Source organism: Lepisosteus platostomus, chromosome 11 (genome assembly GCF_059453375.1).
Source record: "Lepisosteus platostomus isolate fLepPlt1 chromosome 11, fLepPlt1.hap1, whole genome shotgun sequence".
Lineage (NCBI taxonomy): Eukaryota > Metazoa > Chordata > Actinopteri > Semionotiformes > Lepisosteidae > Lepisosteus > Lepisosteus platostomus.
Window position 1 is genome coordinate 2,900,201 of NC_142621.1, and position 14,590 is coordinate 2,914,790.

The 14,590-nt window shown below is 45.8% G+C and overlaps 2 long non-coding RNA genes across 2 annotated transcripts; one reads left to right on the forward strand and one right to left on the reverse strand.

Annotated features, from left to right (window-relative positions):
* The first annotated feature begins 655 nt into the window (after positions 1-655).
* On the forward strand, positions 656-4,079 carry LOC148651761 (uncharacterized). The gene is made up of 3 exons (XR_015925066.1): positions 656-1,040; positions 1,360-1,493; positions 3,301-4,079. It is a non-coding gene; the product is annotated as an uncharacterized LOC148651761 (long non-coding RNA).
* A 3,773-nt stretch (positions 4,080-7,852) lies between these two features.
* Positions 7,853-14,215, reverse strand: LOC148651762 (uncharacterized). Its single transcript, XR_015925162.1, has 4 exons — positions 14,010-14,215; positions 10,601-10,660; positions 9,276-9,471; positions 7,853-8,616 (listed from the first exon to the last, which is right to left on the reverse strand). It is a non-coding gene; the product is annotated as an uncharacterized LOC148651762 (long non-coding RNA).
* Positions 14,216-14,590: the final 375 nt, after the last annotated feature.

Genomic DNA, 14,590 nt, shown 5'->3' on the forward strand with positions numbered 1-14,590 from the left:
TTCACTGCTTTTTACGCCGGGAGCCTGGTTTGATTTCTGAGAGAGGGAGCAGGCACAGAGACCCCCCCCACCACCACCACCTTTGGGAAGTCGGAGTCTGTAATGCAATCGCGCCTGGCATCAAAGGGAGAGTAGCCGAAACGGTACGCGTCACCTCGGCCTCTCGTCTCCCGGCGCTGTCTGGGATGAAAGGGCAGGCTGAAATGCCACCTGTGCTGCTCTAATGATGTGGGCTCCGCCGGCTCCCCTCTCCTCGCCACGCCAGCCCCGAGCCTTGCCGAGCTCCTGCTCAAACCCGGCTGCGCTGCCCTTGCTCCAAGAAGCGCTAAGGCCCACCTAAATCCCCGCATTACCGCGGTGTAAACCTTCCTGTCGTATGAAGGCGCAGCGGGCTCTTGGAAACTAAGGCGCTGGTCGGGATAGAGCACCAAGGCAAGCGCAGACGAGAGACGTCGTCTTCAAGGAGCAGGGAAGGGGATTTTCCAAACGGATTCATGCAAGAGCTGGAATTCCTCTTAGGGCCCACAGCTCCAAACTCCCAACATTTAATTAGAATGGTGCTGAGCCAATGAGTTTGTTTTTTTAAAAAAAAACAGTCCCTGTCACTTTCAGCTAAGGAAAGGGACTTTTGTAAAACGGTCATTTGTCTTTTGGATTAAAAAAAAAACATGCTTTGTTAAACTGCTTTCGGCACATTCAGACTATTAAATCGCGACAGACAATACGTTTTACACCTGCCGCGCCGCTGCCGTGAGACACTGAAAGCCGGCGCGCTTATTAAAGAGACGTCCAGACAAGGAGGTGTAAGTAAGGTGTAACACTTAGAGGTGCGGTCTGGGGAGGGGCGAGGTTACATTTACATAGCTAAATCACAGGAATGATTCGAATATACGAGCAGGCAGGAGGTGAGGGAAGAGGAAAGAAGAAAAGGAAAGATGACTTTTGAACGGGAGATGCGACCAAACCAGTATTACGGTCAGTCTTTTTCTTTCAGAGTATTCTGAGATTTGGGGTTACGGTTGCAGGCTCTTGGCCCCGAGGTGCGTAGCCCTTTGAATTGAATGCAGCAATTGCTTACATCTACTCCCAGAGCTTATACCACATGCGCAGATTAATAACGCAGGGGACCGATGATCATGCAGCTCTCCAGTTTCACAGAATGCTCCGAGTGTTACAATGAGGTTATGCGGTAGCGGTGGATGGACCCATCGGCACATTCTGCCAGCTAAGTCCGCCAGCAAATATCAAATGTATATATTATTTAGGTACACTGTATTGCCAGTAACCTGAAACTTATTTCATATGTTATTAATCAACAATAAGCAATTTAATTTTCCAAATGTCTCCATTGTGCCCCAGCTGTGTCCATTAACAGATCACGAGGCAGGCAGGGGTAGCAGAGGCGATCTGAACGGGCTGGGTGTTTCGCTCGCTCTCACAACCTCTGAAAGACGGCTCTGGCGATCTGCATTCCTTCATCCCGTGAGGAGTCTGTATGTATGACTTGTTACATTAAGCAATTTTAAAACAAAATGACCCTGGGAGGTGGTGTAGTATTTGACTTCATTTTATTGCTTCTCTAATTTCATTTCTGGGGAGATAAATCAGTGCTTTGTAGAGGACTATGTGCTTTGGGAACATAAAATGACAGAATTCCATTATCAGAAAAATCAACTGTTCTTTCCAATACAATTTATATATGTTCTGAAGGTGGGATTGCAAATCTTTGAAAACATATGTCCGCCCCCCCCCCCTCCCCCCCAGTGAATTCTACTTTATAAAGCACAGAAGTTCATACACCCATAATTAGAAGAGAAACATTTTGTGTGTGGGAAAGAGGGGAGAGGTGGGGACAAGGTGTTCAAGATTTCGATCTTGCAGCTTTTAAGTTCTCAAAATAAACAACATGCCCCGGTGATAATACTTTTCAGAGCTGATTTTTTTTTCTAATTTAACAACTGCTTGAAGAACAGAAGTGTCGTAATTACGTAATCACAGACATGCACCCTTTCCCAACTCTGATGACTCTACAATTAAAACTGAACAGCTAGTTAATCCTGCACTACTTCACTTTTGCTCATGAATATGCATGCGCGTGCAAATTAAGGCCTTTGTTTGCTCCTACTGGCTTCCTGCATATGTAGAGCTTGTTATATTTCTAGCATGGGCTTATCTACAGGAAAAGCTATCTGTAGTGACAGAACTGTTACTCCTACAGTATGCGGCTGTATTGCTCTTTGTCTGTCTGTCTGTCTGTCTGTCTGTCTGTCTGTCTGTCTGTCTGTCTGGCCGTTTAACGCCCTTGTGTTCCAGTGTTATCTGCCTCATAAAGCACTGGGCCGTTTTTGTACTTGTTGGGGTTTGCACGATTTATAACAGTCCAGATTTCACCAGGAATGACAACACCACAGATAAAAGCGGCATGAAAGGATTATGGAGCGAAACTGTGGCTTAACCCGCTCGGCTGAGGGCTGACCTCCCGGCCAGGGGACAAGGAGGCCAGGACCCCCCTGCAGGGTGACCGAGGGGCAGCTGCAGAGGTGGAGAGGGGGTGGAGGTGGGAGGCAAGAGACATGCAAGAAAGAGATAGGGATCTCGTAGGTACAGTATTTATAGCGTTGTGGGAGAGGAATGGATGTCAGGAGAGATGGCTCATTACTGACGCCTGAGTCTGACTTGGTTCTATTGCAGTAAAATCTAGACAGTCTACATCAACATCCTGATGGAAGGAGCTCAGGTTCGCCGTGTAAGGGGTGGTCATGCCAGTCAGTGATGATACTGGCCTCCTACATCACACTTTGATGCAGATGTCTGACAGCTGTACTGTTGAGCACCGATAACGCACAATGCTCGCTGCCTTCACTGACCCGCTGTCTGTGTTTATTGCGTGTATTCAGGTTCCGAAACCACAGGGAGAGCTATCTTAAAATAGCGTTAGTAGCTCAGGTAACTTAGTTCTCTTGGCTGTTGCATTGTGGAAGTGGACAATGAGTTAATTAATACTAATTTCACGTGTGAAAGTTGTTCAGCAGCTGCATGGCAGCTGTTTCACTGATTAGGGCTAATCAGCCCATCATCTCCTGTAGCATCGTATTTGGTCGAAGAGCTAAGTAATATTCATGCCCATAATTCGTTGTATCTAATCTATCTACATGTCCTACATACTGTATGTAATGGGGATTGTGGATATAATTGTTACATAATACTTCTGATGAGGACTTGAGTCTGATTTACTGTCACCTATTGCCTCGTACAGTCCCAGCACACCTGTTTTTAATGACCCCTGACTGCTCGTGTCAGCTTTCAGGGCACAGTGAGCTTGTGATGAGAAACGGAGCTGATCGGTAAGAGAGCAGATGTGTCCCGGAGCTGAATAGTGCCCATCGAGTCCCCGTTCCGACCGCGAGCAGGACGGAGCACGCTTGATCCGAGCCACAAGGCCGAGAGGCGAGCAGGACGGGCAGCGTGATCGCGGAAACGCAAATGTACCACAGCGTGGAGCGACACTGGAAAGGCTGCTGGAGAGGGTACAGACGTGCGTGCTGGGTCAGGAATTCAGTGGTCTGGACCACTTGTAATGAGCAGTGTCCCCCGGGACTGAGCACATGCTATCCACTTTAAATTAGACCCCAAGAGGGTGAGGTGGTGTCTGTGAATCTTTAATGGAAATAGGATTTCAGAAGAAAGTGTAGGGACCATTAAATGAAACATGTTTTTAAAGCCATGCTCTTAATTTGCATTGATTAATACACGGACACGTGGCCTCATGGAGATGGATGGAGTGGCCACAGCTACTGTAGGTCAGTCCGTGAGCAAAGCCTGACCATTCGCAGGACACAGGTTAAAGTTACCAAAAACCTTTCTTAGATCTAGCAGAATCTTGTATTTATAAGCAAGAAGCAATGAAGCTACTGTATGTCACTTAATACAAGGATTCGAGTATTGATCCACCCCAGATTGAATTAAAACAACAAGATTATAAATCCCGGATTTTAACATTTCAATTAAAATATATATCCCTCAGTTTTAAAAACATAGTAATAAAGTGTACTAAAGCTGTGTACAAAATGACGTGACAGACCATTTATTTGATCAGTCCTATCAGGTAGTCAAATGTACTGATGTACTGAAACTTGGGAACATTGCCATTATAAGAAATAACAAAATTAAAAAAAGCCTTCTATTTACAACAGGAAGGTTGCTGAATTCAGGTTGCTAAAATCAAGCAACAAACAGTAAATGTAAATTCATTGCTGTCACCGTGAACCGGTTAAATGAAGGCCTGCCTATTGAATACAAAGCCTTTCTATCTTTGTAGCCATTTAGCTGCCTGTTTGTGACTTTGAGCATTAGAAGATTAGCTTTTGGGCTTTTCTGCCATGCAGCAACTCTAAAATGCTTTTACCATCTGTCAATGGATATATATTCGGAATGCAAATACACATCCAATATTAGCTCTAAGATTTCTCTTACTAATATATACATTTTACAAGGTAATTTCCTGCCGAAAATCTCTAACTGAACACAGACCATCTGCCTCTGAGTTTTTCTGATATGAAATCTCTGTGGGATGTAGTTTGTAAACTATCACTTTAATCAATTCTTACATATTTACTACGAAATGACCTTAACTTTTTTTTTTTTACAGTAGAGGGTGATAAATGCACCACAATGGGCACAGAAGGTACAGAATATCCACTGCAGCTATCTGGGAGCACTGAGGTCAGATTGGGACGACTTCGGGAGAAGTCACCAGAATAAATATCAGCCAAATGGAGATTAAAAACAATAGTGAATTCTGGACACGACTCCTTTTAATTGTTGTAACTAAAGGATTTCTGCACAGAAAGTAGAGTGTCAATAGGTTTGATCTTGTCAGCTGTTGAGACTGAGATTATAAATGCATCTGCAATTTAAACTCTTCTGGGTTTATGGCATCACATGTTATGCACCAAAGCTTTGTTTTTAATGTGAACTGAGCTCCTTATAAAACCATCTTTCTAAAGAGATCTCAAGTCTAAACACAGACTGCACGCCATAAGCACAAAAAGCCAGAATATCAACATCAAGCCCCATCTCTTGCTCCCCCTACTGGCCAGGACAAGATTGCATTTTAAACCAGCCAGAGTTGGAGCCTCTAACCTCCCAAAATGGCGGACGGACAAGCACACAGAGTGATCAACGCAATGTGATCGCATAACACAACACCAACGGTGACGATCCAGACAGGTGTTACCCAGGGGAGTGTGTGGGGCAGGAATGTAGCTGTGTGTTTATACTACAGGGTGTTTGTGTAGCAGCGGATGATGACATGAGCATGATGTCATCCTGATGAGCCACATGATGACAGGTCCCACAAGAGGTCATGAGGTGAAGACAATCTCTGTGTCACAATGATATCATATACTGTACTTATAGAAACCATATGAAAATACAGTACAAGATGGCGTGAATCCTGGATTCTGTTGTGATGCTTTTTAAATACCAACCACTCTGACCGTGCAAAAAAAAACTTCAACTTAACTGAGGTGTTGCTCCACATCTCTTCCCCCCTTTTTATGTGTTTTGTTTTGCTGAAAGTTTGGTGCTATTTGGCAGAAACGTGTTTCGGCAGCAGGTGTCTGACGGTGAGCTCATGGCCAGCCCCACCAAGAAGTCCGTGAAGCAGCAGTCCAAAGCTCCTGTCTGCCCGCCTGAGCCTCACGCTACCATCGCTATAGTGTTTGGGCTGATGGCATCTACAGTTTCTTCAATTCAGAGCCCAGGGGAGCCACAGTTCACCCATTACAGTGAGGCGAAATTCAGCAATCCAGTTTTGTTTAGGCATTTCAAGTATACCTGCTCCATGTGTATAAACAAATGCTGTCCAGAAGTTATGTGCATTCGAGACAAGACAAGACCGAAGAAACAGAATGAGACAGAAGAAGAGGTTAATTTCAGGAAAGGAAGAACGATGTTTTGGCTGTTAAGCCTTCTTCAGGTGTGACTGTATAAGATGTCTGTGTAAAGCTAGCCTGTAGGAGCAGTGAGTTCTAAGATGACGATAGTTTATACATGACCAGTGTGTTTCCGCCTCTCTTTTATCTCAGGTCCTAACAGTTGCCCCTGGAGACCTGGAGATCATTTCTGCTGTCCTCTAAGGATTTCATGGAGATATCTAATCCAGGCCATTAGTGCACAGACTATGAGAACATGGCTTCGCATCGAAGAAATTAAAAATTAACCAGCTAATATCACTTTGCCGATGTCTGGCTTCAGCACACAAACAGAAAGACTCCATTGCACTCCGTGAAGAATGAGAAACCCCTTCAGAGGCACTGTGGTGAGAAAATGCTGACTGAACTCTCAGGATTGAACACATGCAGACAAAGGACTAATAAACAAATCAGGGCAGAAGAAAATCTACCAAATTAAAATGTCTTTAAAACTTTAATATTCCTAATAATAATGCTTAGAATCAAGCCAATGCATTCGTTTTTAGCATAGCGAGGACATAGGATTAGAATGAATGTAGAATAGGGATTTAGAGTAAGTGATTTATTTAAAATATAATTGGTATGATTGTGAGTTTGCGTGTAAGGATATGATTCTAATTAACCATCTTTTCAATTGGCTCCCTTTTCTCAGCAAACCATTTTGGATTCTTTATTATCTTTAAATCAAATTTCTGGACAGGGGGGTTCTTGGGTTGAATGGAATTTCAGACATTAGCTCTCAGCTCTCTGGTTACCTGCCCCGCTGCTGTCAGTAAAGTAGATGGTACTGAGGAGCTTCATTCATCTCCATGCAAAACCAGAAGACCAAGCACTTCAGCTCTACGGGCACTGACCCACAGCTGGTTTGGGAAATGAAGAGGTATTTCTGAAAGCCACTGTGTGTCAGTGGGGTTTTCATAATGTAGTGTTATGAGGCTTGTGCCTGGCATGCTGCAGAGCTGCAGTGTGGAGTCTCTGAGGACTAGGCACTGGGCATGTGGACTGACAGGGATGAGTCACTGTCACCTTTGACTTGCACTGATCTGCTGTCATGCAACACACAGTAAATTCAGTTTGATCACAGGCTTTGCAGCCGATAAAAGCAAGACAGGGAAACAATTTAGTTTCCCAGTTTTCCTTCCAGAACAGGGACTTTTAGACATTTACTTGGAATCGCACCTCAAGCAGACTTCTTATGAGCCACATACACCTTCCTGCTGCTGTGCTAATGATTCCCTGGCTGCCTGACTAGTTTACTAGTTTATTCTTACAGGAGCTGCGTCAGAGCTCGGCAGCCAGGGGATTTGATTATCTCCTTGCGCCTGGAAAGGAGTCTGAGTTTGTTCAGAAAGTGCTTTTGAACTCTTAAGCCACAGAGGACAAGACCACATTGAAGTGGCACAAATTAGTAACTTGCCTGGGTTTTGGTGTGGAACAGCAGGGGATCCGAAGGAGCTTGTAGTCAATATTATACTCACCAGTGGATTTGAACTCTTTAATAATTGCATGATGCATTGCCTTCTTCATTTGTTACATTTGCAAGTGCCTGTGAGACCAGAGGAAATCATGTCACCTGCATTTTGAATGTGTACTAACCCAAAGACAAAAGATGGATCATTACTGTCTTTGCCACATAATTCCCACTTGTGGTGCTTGTGACAGTATGTCCTTGGCCAAAGTTACTGTATGCCACTGCCAGAGATGTAAAATCATGTTCCTTTTCCCAGCCTACTGCATTAGATGCCTCGAGATGTCTTCTGACAGACTGGTCTGTCCTCATGTTAAATCGCCTGAGGTGCTATGAAGATGACTTGTGAATGTAAGTCTAACATAAGACCAGCTCTTTTGCCGATGAAGCGTTCTGAGTATTTCTCTGCCATTTACAAGACTTTCATCCACTTTCAACTTTATGAAACACGTTTCCATCTTTGTGATCTGAGTATTACTGCTTTAGAGCCCGTCTCATGCGCTGGACGGTGGCTGTCATGAAATGTGAGGTCGAAGTGATATTTGTAGCTCTCTTCCTTTCCAACGAGGGGATCGGAAGGAGAAGAAGCAGAGCAGGTTGGCTTGTCGCGAGACAACGTTGGAGTGACCAACCCGTTTCCTCCTCGTGGGATGAGATATTGACAATGATGGTCCCTTTGTGAAAGTATTCAATGCACAGCAGCCCATTCAGGATGGACATAGCCTTTTTTTAATGCTGTGCTCTGCTGTATCGATTCGCACTTGAAGTGGGACATATATACAGTATATTGCACATACAGTATCCAGCGCTAACAGAAATGTAAGACGTCCCCACTCACAGGGATTAACCACTCCTTTCATCGCGGATTAACCCCCGTGTTAGCTGGGAATGTGTGCCTGGATTCTGGGAAGGTAGCCTCAACATCGTCCAAGATCCAGCCCTCCTTGGGAATACTGGACCCTCACGCCTCAGGCTTCCTGGCACTGGAGCTGTGGTGTCCCCTGGCTACGTCCATCAGCAGATCCGGGCCGCTTTGCAGAAAGCCTGACGTTGCCTGCTGTCCTGAGACGGCCACAGCGATTTCTCTGCCCGCAGGCAAAGCGTCACTTGCAACAGAGATTGACTTGGCCATCAGTTCTTGTATGGGAAGACAGCAGTCTTTCTAAAGGTTTCCTGTGGTGTACCCGGGAAAGAGCACAGTGAAGTGAAAGCAATCAGAATGAAATCACGGTAAAATGACAGTGAAGAACAGAGAGGCAGAGTACACTGTTAGAAACCGTGGCCAAGTCAGTTCAAAGATAAAAGCACTATGAAAAGCATGCAACAACAGGAAAAACAGATCTAAATGTATTGCAGGTTTGCAGGTTTATTGTTTTGCTTATTGTACCAGTTCACGTTTTTTAGAAAGGTCAATTTTCTAATGAGCTGCAGCGGTGACCGTGATGTAATTATACTGACAACCATTGAATATAATGTTCAGCAGCAATGCTTATACTTGCTGGTAAACACATGCAAGCTTCCAGTTCTTATTTATCATCTTTCCTGTCACTGAACACAGGGTGTACCAGAGATACTATTGCATATTATATTATATCAAATTATAATATATATGAAAGTGAAAAGCATTAATAAGGATATGTAATACTACAGAATTGTACCTATTTCAGGCTAATAAATCACACACTAGGGGCAAAGTGATACTGAACTCAAATCCTGCTCTGATGTCACAGATGATGTTCAGGTATCTGGGCCCAGCCTAGCCCAGAACACGCCTTGGCCAGTCTGTCACAGGCCAGTTTTTCCAGGGGTTTTGCCATGAGAGCTGCCCTTACCGGTGTTGTTAAGAGCTGAAGCAGGGGTGGTCCAGTGTTGCAGGGGCTGGGCTGGGGTCTGGGATAGGGGGCCAGAGCTCCCTTGGCTCCCAACCGGAACATGATTCCCGCGGTGATTCCTTCCGGACCCACAGAGACTCACAGCAGTCACCCGGCACAGCGCTGGTCTTCTGTAAGTCACGGCAGAGCCCGCAGCCTGCCGAAGGAAGAGTGGATTGTCAGAGAAGCCCGTCTGCACATCCTCATTCTGCCCATGTGGGCCCAGGAGTCGTTGTCATGAGATGGCAAAGGCGCAATTAGCGTTTCTAAACTGTCCGCATTTCTAAGGGGTAGAAAGGAACTAGACCATCCACTGCATTGTTGCTATGGACGTCCTCAAAGCAGAGTGCCGAGGAGAAACACTTCTTTAGAGGGGCTTGTGGGTTTGTCACATTCTGGTGTGCTCTGCTCCTGGGTGCTGTTCAGCCCCGAACTCGGAAACACAGGAGCACCATGTGTGCGGCGCGAACCTGCTCTGAATCCAGCGCCTCCTCGCGTCGCTCACGTCGTGCTGAGCTCCCCTCTGGAGTTGCCATACCTGCCACCCTCCTCCACCGCACCCCGGTCTGGTCTGAGCAAACGCCCAGAGAGGCCCGGCTCCCAGCTTCCCCGGCTCTCTAGGGCGGAATTTCAGCCTCGGGTCCTGGCAGTCATTCCTGCCTCACACCCCAGAACGTTCGTCTCCCCGCCTTCCCAGTGCTGTCGCGCACTGCTACTCCGGATCGGAGCAAAACGGTACTGTTGCACGTCGGATTACGTGTGTCCAGTATGCAGGCAGGTCTGGGATTTGATTGGATTGGGAGGGGATTTTGCAGTGTGATCATTTTAGCACCTTTAGCCGGTTTACGTGAGAAAACAGGATCAGCTGTGGACACTGAAAAGCAGAACATAGTGTAGTGTTTTTCATGAAGTTTGCTCTTTTTGTATTTTTCATTCTTCTCTGTTTTGCAGAGCGAGATTGCAAGGGGCTTGTGTTAGTTAAAGCCAGTAGTGTGTTTTGACGTGGGGTGAATTTATTGCTCCTGTCCAGATACTGGAGATCTGAGCCATAATTGATGAGAGGGCCAGAAAGGTCAATGTCTTTGAATTGATACTTTGCCCCGTGGATGCCATTAAACGTCACAGGAGCAGGGAGGATAGTACAGGCAAGGCAATTAGGCATATTCTTCCAGCAGAGGACTAAAGGACCGTCACAAATAAATTAACCCAAATTAAATCTTAAATTATCCCCATTGACGTGCATTAAAGGTTACATCATCATATCTCTTGCATTATTACGGACTTACCAGCTGAGTCCAGAAGGTAATTTACCCAAACAACTGGGAAGAAGTAGATGTCATCTCCTACTGCAAAAGAAATTACTTTTAATTCAGTGAGTCACTAATATAAGTAAATGCACAGCCGATAATGCAGATATTTACTTTACGATGTGAAATCCCCTTACGAAAACCTCGCTGATCAGGCATCACCCTTCAGATAAAAACAAAAAAACATTTCAAACTTAAATCTCAGCCCCAGGAAATGAATTTACCCCAGAATCGACTTAGAATAATTCCCGTACAGGATTTGCTATTGTTGAAACCAGCGGGTGTGGAGCGTAAAACTGCATATAGGCTTCGGAGGTAAACCCCTTCAGCAAGCCGAAGGCAGCACATTGGCCTGGCAGGGGAGACTGTCGGAAAGTCAGAAAAGCCATTTCAAGTGTTATTGTTTTTGCCTCAGTTTCAGATTGTGACATTTTTCTCCCTGCAAGGGCTGTGGAACGGAAGTGGCATTCTTAAGCGCTGAAAATATAGGTGTTTTTGGAACATGCCGAAGAGGACCTGGTTTTTTCTAGCTGTGATCTGAACCACGGAGAAATGAAAGGTATTTACCCCACTTTTCTGCATGCAGTCCTAGAGGGCAGAGCCTGACCTGGTGCCAGCCTAACGTCTTCTCTCTGGTGCTTTGTGTCTTTCCACTAAACAAAAGAGGGAAGGATTTTCTTCCTCGCAAGCCTCGCTTTGTGTTCCTTCCCACTGCAGGAAGTTCTTGGCTTTGATTTTTTCAGACTCTGAAAGCTCTTTGAATGTTGCCAAGTTGGAAGAGGCTGGCATGTCCTTAATCCTTTTCCAATTTCTGTGTCTCCTTGCTTCCTGGGAAACACCACTTGTTTGTTTCGCTTCCAAGGAATTGAAGGACGTTGAAAGTTTAGATGCCTTTGCTCTTGAGAGTCCGCTTTCACCCCGTACTCAAGCAGCTAGAGTGGTTTAAGTTGCACAACCCCATGTTACACATATAAATCTGGGTCTACAGCCGCATTAAGAACACTGTGCTGATCAGTCTTGATTGGGACCATGTTGTGTGACAAACCCCACAGAGAGGAAGCCCGGTTGTGTTTGGCTTTGGCGGCGGTATCGTGCACATTCGACATGCTCTGCTGTCCAGTGACAGGATTTTGCAGCCCTCACAAAGTCTTCTCTTTGCACCAGACACTGATGATTTACGCCGCATAGGGGCGGCGGCTCTGTGGTCTTTTCCAGATCTGCCAGACGTGAGGGGAGCCGTTTAAGCAAAGCTGAACTTATGTTCAGGCAGAGTGATATCAGGTCACGTCACTGCCAAGCAGCCTGTGGGACACCAGTGCACTAATAAATGAACAGTCTAGTGAAGGGGCACACCACTGGTTGGATATCTGTCCCCGTTAGGCTGCTAAAGTTAAATTCAGAAACACCCAGACCCACGGACCAAGGTGGAACAAAGACGCTAAGGCTGTGTGCCTTCCACGCTGGTGTGCAGCAGGTAAAAAAGGATGCGCCCCCAACCTCTCATGCCTCCAAGCTGCGAAATCAGGAGAGCCGGCGTAAAGCTCTCTGGCCACGCCTGAATGTTCTCCTCTTTGCGGCGGGTAGCAGGGCTTTGTTGTAAATGAAAACGTGTTTACTGTTCATTTCAGGGGACCCCCCCGTGTCTTTCACAGTGCCGCCCCAGTACAGCGCGGGCCTGCACCCTGCACCGTCTCCTCGGGCCTCCCTCCGGGAACGCCCTGTCGCAGGCTGGCCGGGGGAGCCCTGTTCTCCGGCTGGAGGACGGACTGAATTCAGAAGCAGGAAATACAAGTGACCTTTGGGGCGGAATCATATTTGACACCCTGAGTGGTTCTCGTCCATTTCGAAAGGATAAATAAAAGCCTGTCTCTTATTCTTCCCCCGGTTTTTTTTGGGCGTGGGGCTGGCCAGCACTCAGGTTGTCCGCGTACGGCGTGAATTTCAGTGTGAAACCCCCAGAGGAACAGAAGGAACCACAGCATCTCTCTCGCTGCCTCCTGCGAGGACACCATCTGCACAGGGCTGCCTGGCCCGTACTGTGCTGGGCCATTTGTCAACAGGAGAGTGCTGGAGAGTCAGCACCTTAGGCACTGCCTTAAATTAATAACATTACCCTGCGCCATCATGCATATGTCAATTCAGAGAGGATGGAGGCATTTAATTATTATTTGTAAACTGTTCCGAGATGAATAAGATTACTATGCTATGAATGGCAGGGGAATTAAACTGTCTCCTCTGCAGGCTCTAAGCGCCCCCTCCAACAGTGCAGAGAATAAATAAGTAAACATATGAAGTGTCTGGTTTATTTGTGTCTGCAGTACACTTCTGCACCATATTCAATAATGATAGAAAATAATAGATGCTTTCTGATTGAGTACAGCCACCTAAGCAGCGCCTGGCTTTCCTAGCAGATACGAGATATTCAGAGAAAATGAAAAAATTACCCCATTTTTCTTCTGAAAGATTGAAAGTGGAAGGGAATAACAGATGCAAGCTGCATATCAGTGTCTCGTGTAGTGCGCCAGGCTGCTGTTTCATGTGATCATTCCTGCTCGAGTTTCAGGAAGCCGCGGAGTTTTCCTCCTCTCACTCCTGTACAACTGGGATAGGAGCAGGCGTTTGCGGTGTGCGATGGGCCATGTGCTCACAACAGCTGGGAGACTTGTGAGTCCGATGTAACCAGTCCCCCACCTCTTAATGACAAACAAGCCGGGTTAATAGCGGTGCTCTCCATTAGGAGCATCTATTCTTCGCGCTGTAAATTCGGAGGCATTTCAAAGGGCTGGAGAAACCTGGCTCTGTCAGGGGCTCTCTTTTGTCTTCCTCAGCCGCTGATGAGCGCTGACATCGAACAACATCGTCCCAGCAGCCTTTCGGAGAGCGATTCTTCCTGTCTTGCGCTTGGGTTGAGCACTGTTTGTTCTGATCCCACACGCTCTCTAACATCCCACTTTTGAAAGTAAGCCATCGTGCATTTTGTCCCTTTTTTACATCCAGCAGGGAATCTGACTTTGCACAGTAAGTGAATATATTTGCCAGGATACATAAATAAAAATAGCATAGATCTGAGAGAACAAGACAAAAGTCATTTTTTAAAATCTGAAGTATCGGATTCTTAGCTCGTTCGTAGGAGGTAGAGTAACTGAACCTGTCTACCTGTCGCAACAACATGTGAAGACGCCCGCTGGTCTTCTGAGTGAACCTTGAATGGGTTTCATTCCTGGCACCACTATGAGCTCCAGGCTTATCAATCGATAAATCAATCAATCACTACATTCTTATATAGCCTTTTAAGCCAGAGCGTTATCAAGGCACTTGACCTAAATTCTACATATAAAAATGGAAAAAAAGTCAGCAGAAAAAAAGAGAATAAGGCTGTTACTTATACCTGCATAACACTCCAGTCAATTAATCAGAATACCATGGTGTCCAGTGTCACAGGCTGATGACGGGCCTAGCAGTGCAGAACGAAGGGAAAGACAGCTTCTGTGGAGTTGAGAGGGTCATTAACAACTTCCACCAAGGCGGTTTCAGCACTGTGGGCAGCCTGAAACCCTGAGTGAAAGTTTCCAGCCAGGAATCAGACTTTAAAGACGTAACCAGTTGGGACGCTGCTAGTACACGTTCCAACGGTCCTGCTTCAAACGGCAGCTTTGAAACAGGCCTAAAATTGGAAAAATCTGATTGATTAAAGCAAGGCTTTTTTTTTTTTTTTCCCGTGTGAAGCTTGGAGATAAAAGAACATTTGAGGTACTCCTCCTCAAAGTGCCTGCAGACCTGGCTGATTGAATTAGTAAACTGTTTAGTAGACTAAAATAGTCTAAAATCGTGTGTCTGTTAACTATTTGTTCGTCCTTACAAATGTCATTATGAATCATTTGTGATAGCATGCCTCTGTTTCCCTTCAGGAAAAGATCCTGGGATCAGTCAACTTCTATCTTCCGAATGGGCTGTATGAGCCCAACAGCC